The sequence below is a fragment of the Choloepus didactylus genome, chromosome 20 (assembly GCF_015220235.1).
Source record: "Choloepus didactylus isolate mChoDid1 chromosome 20, mChoDid1.pri, whole genome shotgun sequence".
NCBI lineage: Eukaryota > Metazoa > Chordata > Mammalia > Pilosa > Megalonychidae > Choloepus > Choloepus didactylus.
Genome location: NC_051326.1, coordinates 27,816,496 through 27,829,544, shown reverse-complemented (window position 1 = coordinate 27,829,544; position 13,049 = coordinate 27,816,496).

Below are 13,049 nucleotides of genomic sequence, written 5' to 3'. Positions count from 1 at the left end.
CACATCTTACTCAGCTGCAGGACCAGCTTTGTGATGGGGGTGAGGGGTAAAGCACGCGCTTGTGACTTGTGACAATACACTCCACGGCCAGTGGGTCTTCAACTGGGGCTGCCCTCCAAGAATCCTGCATCCAGCCTCAGGGAGAGCAAGATATGCCCCCTTTTTGCACTTCACGTTCACAGGGAGGAGGATTCTCCGGCTAGAAGCCCCCTGACAGCTGGCACTTCTGCGAGGATGCTCACTTAATTGGCTATGTGGATAAGGGGGTTGCTGGAGCAAGCAGGGGTCAGACACTTGGGCCTGAATTTCTGGGTGAACGCTTGCCTCAGTTTCCTTCTGTGCTGCACAGAGGGGAAATGGCTTGTCCACCCATAGAGAGGGATGCCTCAGATGAACAAACAGAAGGCCCTTCTGTAGCCAAAATGTCATGTCAGTGTTTAAAAAGCTGTCACCAGGAGGCTTTCCGCTTGAGGGGGCTCTCACTGGCAGCCTCCCAGTTGACACCCACCTTCCTGGGAGGTTTGGGGGTGGGGAGGACTAGTGAGTAGGGGAAGGGCAGGCATGCCCAGGAAACCTGGTGGTCTCTAGTGTCATCGACCTACCCTGCCTCGCATTCCCTGTGTACACGATAAAGTAGTCTGCGGGCCGGAGCAAGCTGGAGTAATCCTTCCTTGGCCAAGGAAGGCTGATCTCAGAGCAGCCCTGGAGGCTGCCCAGGCCCCCTCACTGCTGAGCTGCCCAGCCCAAGAGCCAGCCACCACCTAGCAGCAGAGGCTCCCTTCCTGCCTGGCTGCCTGCTCGCTGTAACTGGATGCCAGCATGCAGGAATGCAGGAGCAAAATATCCAAGTAACAATGGCAACCGGGATTTGCGCGACTGGATGCATCTCAGCCACCTAAGCAAAAAGTGCGGCAAGGACTTTTCGATGAGAAAACCTCCTCCTCCTTCTTGGAATTTTACAGGATCTGGACCCTAAATAACAAGGGGTCTCCAGGCAGTTCCCTCCCCAGTCTCCAGAGCAATTGTCTGCAGCACTCCTCTCCCTCCTCACCCTTCCCCAGCAGGCAACCACTACTCTAGCCACCATCTTGCTCTTCTCTGGTCTCTCTCCTAATCTGAGAACCAGGAACCCCACCTTGACAGTTCTGGGTCTAGAGTAAGGAAGCCAAGGGAGGCATTGGCACTGGGGAGAATCATCTGGGTTGTGGTTTCTGTGTTACCAAGTAAGAAACAAAACATATAAACTCCCAAATACAAATATGTACAGTTGAGAACTTTTAGATTGCAGGGGCATGTAGGTCTGTAAGCAGAAGCAAGGAATGAGGAGCAAAGAGGAGGGGGCATCAATTCTTAACTCCAGGAGCATCTCGATATCAAAGATGATATCGAGTCATCCTCACCAGGACACCAGCAGCAGTGCCGACCCATTTAGCTGCTTTATGAAAAAAACACTCATACGCACCTTATGCCCCCTAGGGTGAAGTAAAGGACAGCGGGCCAACAAGTGGGAGAGCAACAACTACTGGGCTGTGAGCTTAAACGCCAGACTCACCGGATTGTCCATCCCTCTCATCCTCCACCGCTGCCCCTTCAGCCTTCCCCTCCTTGTCCCTTGACTTCTTCCCCATTTTTATCATTCTCACCCATTCCACCCACGTGCCAATTGCTTGCCTGGCAAACTTCATTGTCATTGTCATATCTAGAAAACAGCAAATTAATTCACTTTTCTGGGCATCGGTCTCCCCTTCTGGAAAAAGGGTATGAGATGAGAGCTTTGGAAGAAAGTCTCCTGAACATTGGTTAATTTGGGGCCAAGACAGCCTGGGCTGAAAGTAGGTATTTGTCTTCTTATGTAATGCAAGTATTATATAATACTAGATTACATATCTATATGTGTAATTATATCTCTCTTTAAGATACAGAGTGGCCCAATTAAGCCAGCAGAACTCTTAGTCTAATCGGGCCCATTTGAAATGAGGACCTTGTACAGGAGACAGCATGCCAACAGGAATATAATCTATCTTTGCTCTAGAATATTGCTACTTGACTGTATAATTGCTCATCTATGACGCTACAACTCACTCGGGATTCTTCTCAGCTTCCCTTCTCCCTCTGGCACTCCCGCCTTCCATGACTAGACTTTTCCTCACCGTCGGCAGCCTCATCCCCATTTCTTCTAAGCTTCCTGACTAACCTCCACAAACTATCCCTTCTTTGTCCCCCTGATCCCAGAGTCACTGCTATGCTTCCCCCTGCCCCACAATCTTTGTTCCCTTTCCCCCACTCCCCAAAACAAGCCTCCTGCCCCCACCCAGCTTTCCCAGCTCTTTGTACTCAGTCCAGGCCAAAACCCAAGGTGTGTTCAGATTAGCTTCAACCTTCCTGGGTCCCCATTCCCACCCCCAGGCCACCCCCCACACTCTTAGCAGAGCCCAGAAAAGCCCCCGTTTCCCTCCCACAGCTGATAGGAGGCTTGTTCATCTGTGGCTGCCCTAGTCTGGTTGTCAAGGAAACTACAGAATCTCCCTGGGAGCCTGGCTTGTCTCCTAGCAACCAATATTCCACATCCTGCATCTTAAAAAAATGTGAAAGAGAGGAAAATGCTGAAAATGAAGGTAAAAATCAAGGAAGATGGATGGGAAGGGAGAATCAGGGGGGAAAGAGCCAAGAGAGGGATGGACTCCAAATTAAAAGACTCCCACTGGGGTCACCAACATTGTAATAGGGGGGAAGTGGAGAGATGAATCCAGTGCAGCTCCAAGGGAAAGCAAGGTCCAGAGGGATCTTAGACGGTCATATTAACAAAAATGCAAGCCTAAACACAGGTCAAGCCTTCTCAAACCTAAAACGTGGAAACATCGACAGGCAATGCTGAAGATTTTCCCCAGTGGGTTTTCCAGAACTCAGCTGCACAGACTGCAGTGGGGTTGGATTGAAAGTAACACCTCTAGAACCAGGAGCAAACACCCAAATTCCATTCGTTTTTAACGGAAACACACTGCTCTGCACACACACAAAATAAAAATGAAAAATGAAAAAATGGGGAAAGAGGAAGGGGGAGAGGCACGACACACCAAGACAATCGAGTCATCTTCCTTCCCCTAGGAAAAAAAAAAAACTGGAAAAGATTAGGCTCAGCGGCCGCTACCGCCGAGGGAACAGCAGGGACCGAGTGGAAGTAGGAAGGGGCACACACAGGGCGAGCGAGGGGAGGGCGAAGCGGCGCCTTTCCAGAGACAGCTGGCAACCCGGCCATGACAGACATTAATCATTTACTTACACCACTACATGTGACGGGGTAATCTCTAGTGTAAGGAACACATCTCTTCCTGCTAAGCACGCTCATTTTAGTGAAATGTCGGGGGTCGCTCCGTGCGTGCAAGTTAGGACGCGGCCGCCGCCGCCGCGCTGCTGCTCCAGCCTCCGGGCCCGGGTCGCTGTGGATCAGAAACTCGGGCAGAGCAGCCCAGGCCGGGCGGCGGACCGGGGGCAGCCGGGCGCTCTGCACTGCAGCCACTGCCTCTTCCGTATCAGCATCTCCCCGCGCACCCGGCGCCCAATGTCATGGAGGCGTGGGGGCCGGACCCGGGGCTGCGCGTCGGCGGGTCAGACCTCGGGCGGCTGGGCCGCGCCGCCGCCGCCGCTGGGTCTCTCGCGGCCGAGGGCAGAGGCGGCGCGCAGGAGTGGAAGAGGGGCGAGGCTGGGACTGCTACGCGCTCGGGTCCTCTCCCAATGCAGTGCCGCGAAGACGTCTCGCGCTGCAGTACCCGGGACCGCTCGCGACCTCCTTTTTTCATTCACAAAAAAGACAGAAAAAAAAAGAAAGAAAAGGAGGAAAAAAGGGGGGAGGAAATCGCACCCAGAACGTTTGCTGGGACAGGCACCGCCCACCGCGGCCCTCCATTAGTGGAAAGGGGTCGAGGGGGCGGAGACGGGGCGGGGAAAGAAGGGGATTGGACGCCCCGCCGACCCGCCCCTTGGCCCCGCCCGGCGGCCGCCGCTCCCTCCCTCCCATCCCCCTCCCCGCGAACGCCCGGGAAAGCGTCTGGGCTTGCTGCTCTGTGATGGCTCGCGTCCCTCTACCTGGCGGGGCGCAGAATTGCACTGGACCCCCGCAGGAGCTTCTCCTTTCCTCTGGGAGGCTGAGAAGGAACTCTGAAAGGCATCCTAATCCTCCCTGGAAGGGATGTGAATTAGGGGTGGGGAGCGCGGGGGGTTTTTCCTCGTCTTTCCCATTAAACCCAGGCCTCCACCCCCTGCCCACTGGGGAACAAGAAAGAGCCTTTCCATTCAACCCCTCTGCCGACTTGGGAGTTTTCCTGGAACTTGAGGGCCTCCCTCCCTGTGTGACCCCGGCAACCGCATCCTGTTCACCCGACTGCCATTCCCCTTATTCATTTCTGGGTGGGCCCGATCCAGTACCATCTTTTTTCTCCCTTCTAGGAGGGGTTCTCCCCCTACCCCTTCTTCGGCTGCTGCCACCTGCATCCCACCCCTATCCTGTTGCCCCCTGGAGTTCCCCAGCGTCTCTGGCCTCTCAAGGAAATGCCACCAAGACACTAGCCATACGCACCATGCCCAGGATTCCTTTGGGTACCCTGTCTCAATTTGCCCCTTTGTAAAATAAAGACTTCTAGGGGATAAAATGTAATATGAGTGGACCTCAAAAAGTTCCCATATTCAAGGCTGGTTTTATGATGATGATCTTGATTATAATGTCTTCATCATAGTAGTCAGCTCAGATTGATTATAACTAGCTTGTGGTTTACCTTTGGACAATTTTTAAAGCCGGAACTGGCATGCCTTACACTTAACCCTCTCCATTGCACATCCAACTTGTGCTCTGAGAATGCAAATCAACTTTAATATTGGCTTAAGCAGAATATGCTTAGGAAGAAAAAATCAAAAATTAACTCCAAAGACAAATATCAAATGAATTTTGTCTTGTTTGTCTGACCATGGTTTCCCATCTACTAATGCATATAATTTGGAAATTGACCATCAAGGTATTCATAAAAAACCCACTCTCTGGCCTGGTCAACATAATTAGTGCTTTATTGTTTACGAATGTTTCCCCCACCACCTTCTGAGTCTGCAAAGAGCTGGAGAAGAGGCTAAAGATAACTGAAGGTGCTACTTACTTCACACATCAGGTTAGGACTTCACACATCCATCAAACAAAAGTATTGGTTTGAATACATCTTTAGGAAAGAAACTAAACCATGGCACAGATGCGTTCCTTTCCCACATGTTTGGCATTGAAGAGCCTCACCCCGTCCTCTGTGTGCCAGAGAGTCACTGCACCAAAGAAAAGCCCAGTATGAGATCTCTGCATTGGTACACAGGCAGCCAGGGTCTCTCCCACCAACACCCTGTTCCCCTCCCCCATCCCCACCGCCCAGCTCCAGAGAGATGCCTGTCGTTCCGGCCACACATTCCAGCAGCACACACAACCCCAGTCAGTGCCCGCCCAAAGTCATGTTGGGAGCTGGTAAGGGGTGTGTGTGGCCACTGAGCTCGTAGCTCTGGAGCCAAAGCCCTTTGCCTCTTTGGGGAAAGGCCAGCCCAGCTGGGAACCTCACTGTGCAGCTAGACAGTGAGGTTCCACGCTTGGAGGCAGGCCTTGAAGGTGTAGGGATGGGGTGGGGCGTGTCTTGGGCCAAATGCAGGTGCAAAATGAAGTTGCACACCTGGCTCACTTTCAGTGAACTGAAAGTCCTCTGCTGGAGGAGGCTACCTTGATTCCCAGCTCTTCTTTCTGCTCACAGCATCCTCTTTCAGCTTTTTTCCAAACCAACATCCTTCCCATCACCTCATCTCTCAGGCATTCCCAGCCAGACCCCCCACACAGTCCTCCCCTGTTACCACAGCTACTTGAAGTCTCCCGCACCCTCCTCAGAAACCACTGTCCACCCCCCGCCCTCCTCAGGCTCTTTATTACTATCAAACCGTGCCATCCACATTCCACTCCCAGGCTATCTTAGGACCTCCACAGACTGGGCCTCTCCCTCAGGCCAGCCCTGGAGGACCTCCAGTGGCTCCTCACACCCAGCTCAGTAACCCCGATCTCCAAGCACCAGCTCTGAGGTTTCCCCCCAGCACCAGGGTAATGGAAGATTCTCAACATGAGGTACAGGCGAAGCACCAAACTCCAGCCCTCAGCCTGTGTCCCAGTTGCGGCTGATGCCTGGCCCTCTCCCTGACCCAGCTTCTCTAGGCCTGTCCCCTGGTCATCAACTCAACCCTCTTCTGCTATTTAAGACAGCCTCAGGACCCTAGCTCCTGGGCCAAGGATCTGACTGCCATGTTTGCTCCATGTCTGCCCAGCCCTCCAATGCCAGAATCCAGGAAAACAGGGCCATTCCACGAGGCAGATTTCCTTCCCCAGCAAGCAAGGAATTGTCAGCTCCCCATTCCATGTCCATCTCACCTTAGCTCTCTGTGCTCAGCGGAAGAGTCTCTCCATAGCACAGGCAGCTCCCCACTGTCCCTTGCCCACAGCCCCCTTCCCACTCCAGCCTTGGGTGGAGGCCATTTTCTTTGCTCCAGGTTGCTTCTCATGTCACACCTGGGTGGGAGGTTTTCCAGAAAGGCTCCTGGCCTCTTTCTGTCTCTACCTCCCCCCCCCTTTCTGTTACCCACCCTCCATCCCTGTCTCCATCACCTGCCCGTTTGCTGCAGCTTGGAAACCACTGCTGTGATTCTGAGGCGTGTTTATTTTCTGCATCACTGGCTAGCTGGGCTCCCTAGCCCCGCCTTTCGGGGGCCTGGGCACCACCAGGCCACCTGTTCTGGCTTCCTTACCCCGGGACAATGCCAGGCCCGAGGAGTTCCTGGCTGCTTGGAGGCAGGTTCCGGGTCAGAGTCTCCTTCCCCACCCCAAAATCTCTTCCCTCTCTAAAGCCCTCTTGTTATTTCACCCTTCCCCAGTGACATACACCCTTTGAACTTGTCCCCAAAAGGCACCCTAGCCAGCCAGCCCCATAACCGCCCTCCTCCAGGATGTCAGGCAGTTGCTGTTACCCCGAACAGCTGTCTGCCACGAGCAGGAGGCTGAGTCTGGGGAGCTCTCTCCATTCTGTTTCTTCTGAACTACACGCAGCCCTCAGGAAGGTGCACCGCAGGCTCCTGGCCAGTCCACCAGGCTCTTTCTGGGGCTCCAAACGCCCCTCCCCATACTGTTTAGTGCTCGCCCAGGAGAAGCAGACCCCTCTGACCCCCTGCCGCCAACCTGCCCATTCTGTCTGCTTCACAGGCAGCTTTACCCCTTTAACTATTTGCAAGCCACTAACCTCTCTCCATTCCACCCCTCTCCCTGGACACTAGCGCCTCCGAGCAGCCAGAGCAGTCCCAAATCCGCGGGCCTGTCTGTGGCAGCTGCTCCGGCCCCCTCCCCAGCAGTGTGCAGAGCCTGACGCATGTGGCTTTGCAACCCTGTACGTGGGGCAAAGTTCAGAACCAGCCATGAGCAAACCCAGAGGCATGTCAAGATGCACAGCCCTGGCAGGGTGAAGGAGCCACATTTGGAAAGCCTGGAGTCTCTTAGCCTCCTAGCTTAGGGGATTCAGGGAGATGGGGGGTGGGGGGTGGTACTACTCCATCTCAAGGAGATGGGACTCCCCAGGCCTTTACACAGCAGTCCCCCCAGACTGAACACTGTCCCCCTCCCAACCCTGTCACCTGGATAATGCTTATTGATCCTTTATGTCAGCCTAGACATCACTTCCTCCAGGAAGCCTTCCATGAACACCCCTCAAGTCTGAGCTCTCTGTCCTTTCTCTATGCTGCCCTACTAATACCAATCACACTGCTCTATAATTGGGCATCTCTCTCCTTCACCGTTCTGAGAATTCTTTCAGGGAAGGGACCATTCCTATTCTAAAGTGTCTCCTTCCTGTCTGGTCCAGGACCTGTAATAAGCATGCAACAGTTGCTCAATAAGCGCCTGTTGGATGAACGACTATTTGGGAAGGGAGGTTGAGAAGTAAGAAGATGGCACCACAAAGTAGCTACTCACCTGCCATCCAGAGAGGTCTTCCGTGGGCTGTACTGGCCTTTGTTGCAGGCTGCCATCGCCCTGTGCACCCTCGGGGCTCCTGGAAGGGATGGACGGAAGTGAATGGGGCAGGCCATGGATGGCAGTGGGGAGAAAGGGTGAGCACCCTGTCAGCTTTACCCAAAGCCGCGCCATCGGGTCAGGCAGCCCACGTGGAGGGTCCTGTGCAGGGCGAGAGCCTGGCTCCAGCTGTCCAGCCTGGGGGCCGAGATAGAGGCCACCTCAGGGAGTGAGGGGCTAGAAGAGCAAGAATCGGGGTCACCGTTCGTCCCACACTGAGGGCATCTGCATGCTCTGAACTGGTTTGATAAAATGGAAGGAGTGGTCAGCTGTCCATCGGGGGGCCTGGATTCTCTCATCAGGCAGCCGGTGACCTTACACAAGCTTTCTGGGCCCCAGCTTTCTTATGTACAGGGGTGGGGTCAGGTGGTTGCCAAGTTTCACGGCACTCACATCCTCGGTGACGGCCTAGCAGGTAAGGCTGTATTTTCTTGGTAGACCTTTTCACCTGAGCGGTTCCTGACCTGAATTGGGACTGAGCAAAATATCAGCTGATGGCCACCGAGGCTGAGAATGGAAGCAGGGAGTCGTTTTTGTCTTTGGTTTTGTTTTCTAATGGAGGTGGAGATTAGACACATGGTAAGAGGCAAAGAAAGAATCTAATTCTGCAGTCTTCCCCCACTTTGGCTTCCTTAAATGGTCAGTCACAATCTTTTTGGTCACTTCAGCCAAAGAGAATTCTAGGATTTCAGGAGAGATAAGGAGGAACCAGGGAAGAGCTCAGAGAGGCCAGGAAGCAGTTGGCACTGTATAGTTAGGGTGTCGGAGAGGCGTCTCTTGCCCCCAGGGGCAGGTCGAGGACCACAGAAGAGGAAGCCAAAAGCAGCCCCAGACGCCGAGAGCAGCCGGACCACAATGGAAGAGCAGCCATTGCAAGCTGGTGCCGACCTTGGTCCTTAGTCTGGCCTCCAGCAGGAACTGGATGTGTGACTTTGGGCAACAACTTAACCCCTCTGGTCTTCCACTGGGGGATAACATTATTACTTGCCCCGAAATGGAGTGACCAGATGATCATCTCACAGCCACTGCCCATGCTGAGATTAAAGATTCTATGATCTTTCTAACTCTCCCACCACTTCTTTGCCCCCTGCTGCCTCTGCCCGTCCCCTCACAGACCTATGTGCATACCCCAGTGAAAGAAAAGAGGGGCCCAACTCCCATTTGTGCCCACACCATTGGGGCAGCATAGGGGCAGGAGGCAGCCCAGAGGGCATGGGGCAGGGCTATGGAGCTGAATTTCTGACAGTCTAATCCACCAGAGTTGGAAAATCCCATCCCCATCTCAGCCCTGGTGACCTGGGGGGCTCCTGAGAAAAGTGAAGAAACCAGTGGAAGCAGCGAAGGGAACACAAAGGGGGATTCTGCTGCGGATCCTCGAGGCCTGGCTGTTCTCTCACAGCCTCCCCACAGCGGCACTGGCAGAGCTGCTCAAAGCTGGAAGCGAAAAATCCTCCCAAGTCTGGTCTGGCCAGGCTACAGCCAGCCCCCTGGCAGGGGTCCAAGCACCCCTGTGCCCACTTACATGACCCTCCACCCTGGGCCTGCTCCCCAGAAAGCAAGGCTGACAGATGCCTCTGTGAAACGTCCTGTAGCTCTGGAGTGGCTCCTCACTCAGCAGAGGAGCTTGGGCTCTTGTGGTTTATGTCTTTAAAGAGCTGCAAGTACCACCATTAATACCATGGGCGAAATACATGGTACACAGTCATGGTTGCTTATCCATCTCACATCTCCAGGGATGTTGACTGCTCAGGATGATGCACCCAAAGCCACCCTCCGGCAGGCCTGCACTTGAAGAAGCTAGATGGTGTTCCTTCCGGACTGTTTTATAAGTCGAGAAGTTACAAGATGGGGCAAACATGCAACCCACAGCCTGTGCTTCCAGGCCCGAGAATTCTTCACCGTAACCAAGCTGCAGGCCTCGGAGAGAGGGCAGCCCCCATTCCTTAAGCCCTGCAGAGCTGGAAGTGAGAAACTATGAGGAGGATGATCACCCCAAAATAGACTTGTTTTTTTTCACGACTTTTTCAGGAGGCATTGGCATCTCTTGCAGCATGGAAAAAAAATAGCCTGAACTGTTAACAAATAAAGATTATAAAAAGCCCCAACTGTTCCCCACGGGTTTCCATGTGGCTGCAGTGTTCTAGAAAGAAAGGGGAGGCTGGGAGAGAGGGCAGGGAGCACGTGTGTCCAGGAGGCCCCGATCTCTTCTGACCCATTTTTCTCTCTTGGGATCTGGCCTGACTGGAGCTCACAGTGACAATAATTGACGTTAGAGATGGGAAAGTTTTGAGTTGACCCTCAGAAGTGGTCTGCTGTGAGTGTGGGTTACTGTTTACAGCTTCCAGATAAAGGAATGCATGGCACAGAGCAGGGCATCTTAAAAACCTAACCACATTGCAATGAGGCCAATTTAAATGAGGTTTCCCTGTTGGGAGGACGAGGTTTCAGGAAATTCATGGAGGGCTCAATGTTCTGGTCCAGGTTGGCTTAACCAGCACTTGGACCCTCTTTGGGCACTGCTGGATGACAGTAACCAGACATGAGTTTGAGGTTGTAGCTACTTTGGGGCAGGTTAAAGGATTGTCAGGGGCTACCCAGGCAGGGATCTGGTTCTCGCCTGCTGCCCTGACTTCCCCTTGGAGAGCTCTCTGCCAGACCCCAGGGGTAGAGCCGTGCACCTCTGCCCTGACCCTGAGGCCTTCTTGGTACTTGGACCTCCAATAACAAAAGAAAGAGAATGGTATATAAGGAATGGAGTGGAGTCAGGAACCCCGTTCCTGTCCTCTTGGGGTCCTCAATAAAATGAGGTGGTTGAATTGGATGACATCTGAGGGGCCTCTGGGCCCTGATTTTTTTCTAGTCAATAAAGAAAATGCCTCCAGGTCTCCAGAGCTCCATGTCTTCACCAAGTGTGGGTAGGTCAGAGGCCCACTCCATCCCACCTGCAGAGGCTCCTGTCTCTTTTCTCCTCTTTTCCTCCTTGCCTCTCCTCCTCCCTTTTGTTTTTCCCCCCTATCCTTTCACCCCCTCTCCCCATTTCCTGGGCCAAAGAGGGGAGGTGGTTGCAGGGTGAGCAGTCTGATGAATGAGCAGCAGACCAGGAAACATAATGGGCATTATTCAACCCTAGGAACATCCTTGGGGGCCTGGAGGCCAGCAAATGCTGACCGGAAGTTTCCTGAGGCAGGGACACCAATGAGGGACCCACAAGGCAGCTGCATTCTCTTTAGGCTTCTCCAGCTCCCACCAGCCAGGGTTAGCAGCCGTCACTTTTAATGCCAGCTTCCCGGGACATCCCACACTCCTCCCTGGGCCAGGGCTCTTGGGTGGCTGGGGAGCAAGGAAGGACTGGACATACATGCTGTGTCCACTGTGACTTGCCATTAGCCATTGTCTGCAGCGTGTGGCCACCCCCTGGGCCACCTGGGGAAGAGCAGGGAGAAAGGAAGCCAGCCAGACCGGGAGTAGCTGACACGTGACAAAGAGGAAAGAAGCTGCTTCCTCCAGAGTCACATCAGTTATCCTGGGTCTTGTTTTTCTCTTTGAAAACAATGGGGCAAGTCTCTCTTTCTTTCCTTTATCAAATGGACATGAAGCTCCTACTAGGGCCAGGTACTGCACTGCAGGTTGTAAAAATTATGAAATGAGTATGATACTATCCCTGTCATTAAGGAGCTTACATTTAATGATGATAATACTAACAATAACAATTTATTGAATGCTTGCTACATACCCGGTATTGTGCTATGTCTGTGACATGCACTATTGCATTTGAACGTCAAAGCAATCCCGTGAGAAGTAGGTACTTCTACTTCCTCAATTTGGTAGATGAGGAAATTGAAGCTTCAAAAGGTGGTATGACTTGCCGGGGTCACAAACCGGGCAGTTCCCACCTGGGTCTCTCAGAGGGGATGGGGCTCCCCTTCCCATCCTTCCTACCAGGGTGCCACTAATTCATACACAAATAACCCTCTTTATCTTACAGATGAGCAAACCCAGGCCCAGCACAGAAAACGACCTGCCCAGAGTCACCCAGAGAGGATGTGGCCCCATTGGGCTCCAGTCCTGGGGCCACCAAGGCAGACTTCATCTCTGGGCTTCAGTTTCCTCGTGTATAAAATGAGTGGTTTCGAGGAATGCCCTCTAAGGTTCCCAGTTTTGAAATTCTGACTGAAATGCGTTATTACGCCACGTTTCCCTGACATCTGGGAGGGTCGACAGGAGCTCACTGGCCTTAGGGAGTCAGAGAGCTGCGAAGCAGGAACGGGCTCCCTCAGCCTTGCCTGGCAGCTCCCCCCAGCCCACATCCCACCATGGGGCGGGGTGGGGGTGGGGGCAATCCCCACCCTAGTAGTCAAGCATATGGAAAAGTTTTTCTGTGTCAAGGGCTGGGGCTTTTACTTTAGATCATAGAGTTGCTGACAGGTTGTAACAAGGTGAGAGAATTTGTCCTGGAGGTGGGGGGGAGTGGGGGAAGATATAAAATCACATGCCTAAGAACCTGGAGTAAAGGTTAACTGTAAATATGACCAGCCAGATCCTTAAGGGTCACTTCAGACAGGCCCATCTCAGCCAGGTTGTGCCCTTCCCCGCCTTTGCCCCTTGCACCTTCCACCTTGCTCCTTCTCTGAGCTGCTACAGGTCCCGAGAAGCCTTAAACACAGACTGGTCCACTCCTAAAGCAAAAGGAGCTGGAGACAGCCCCCCACTCAGCTGCTCCTCTGCAGAGCCGGGACAACAGGCTGGGCGGGAGGGGCAGGGCGCTTCCCTGAGGTGATCTGGAAGGAATTCCTGGAGCAAGCCTGAAAGTTCCAGGGCAAGTGTGAATATGGGGTGGGGATGGGGGGTGGGGCTTGCTGAGGGTGGGGAAGAGAGGGAGAGAATTCAGATTAGGGATGCTCCCCAGTTTCTGGATACACAGATGTTCTCGCAG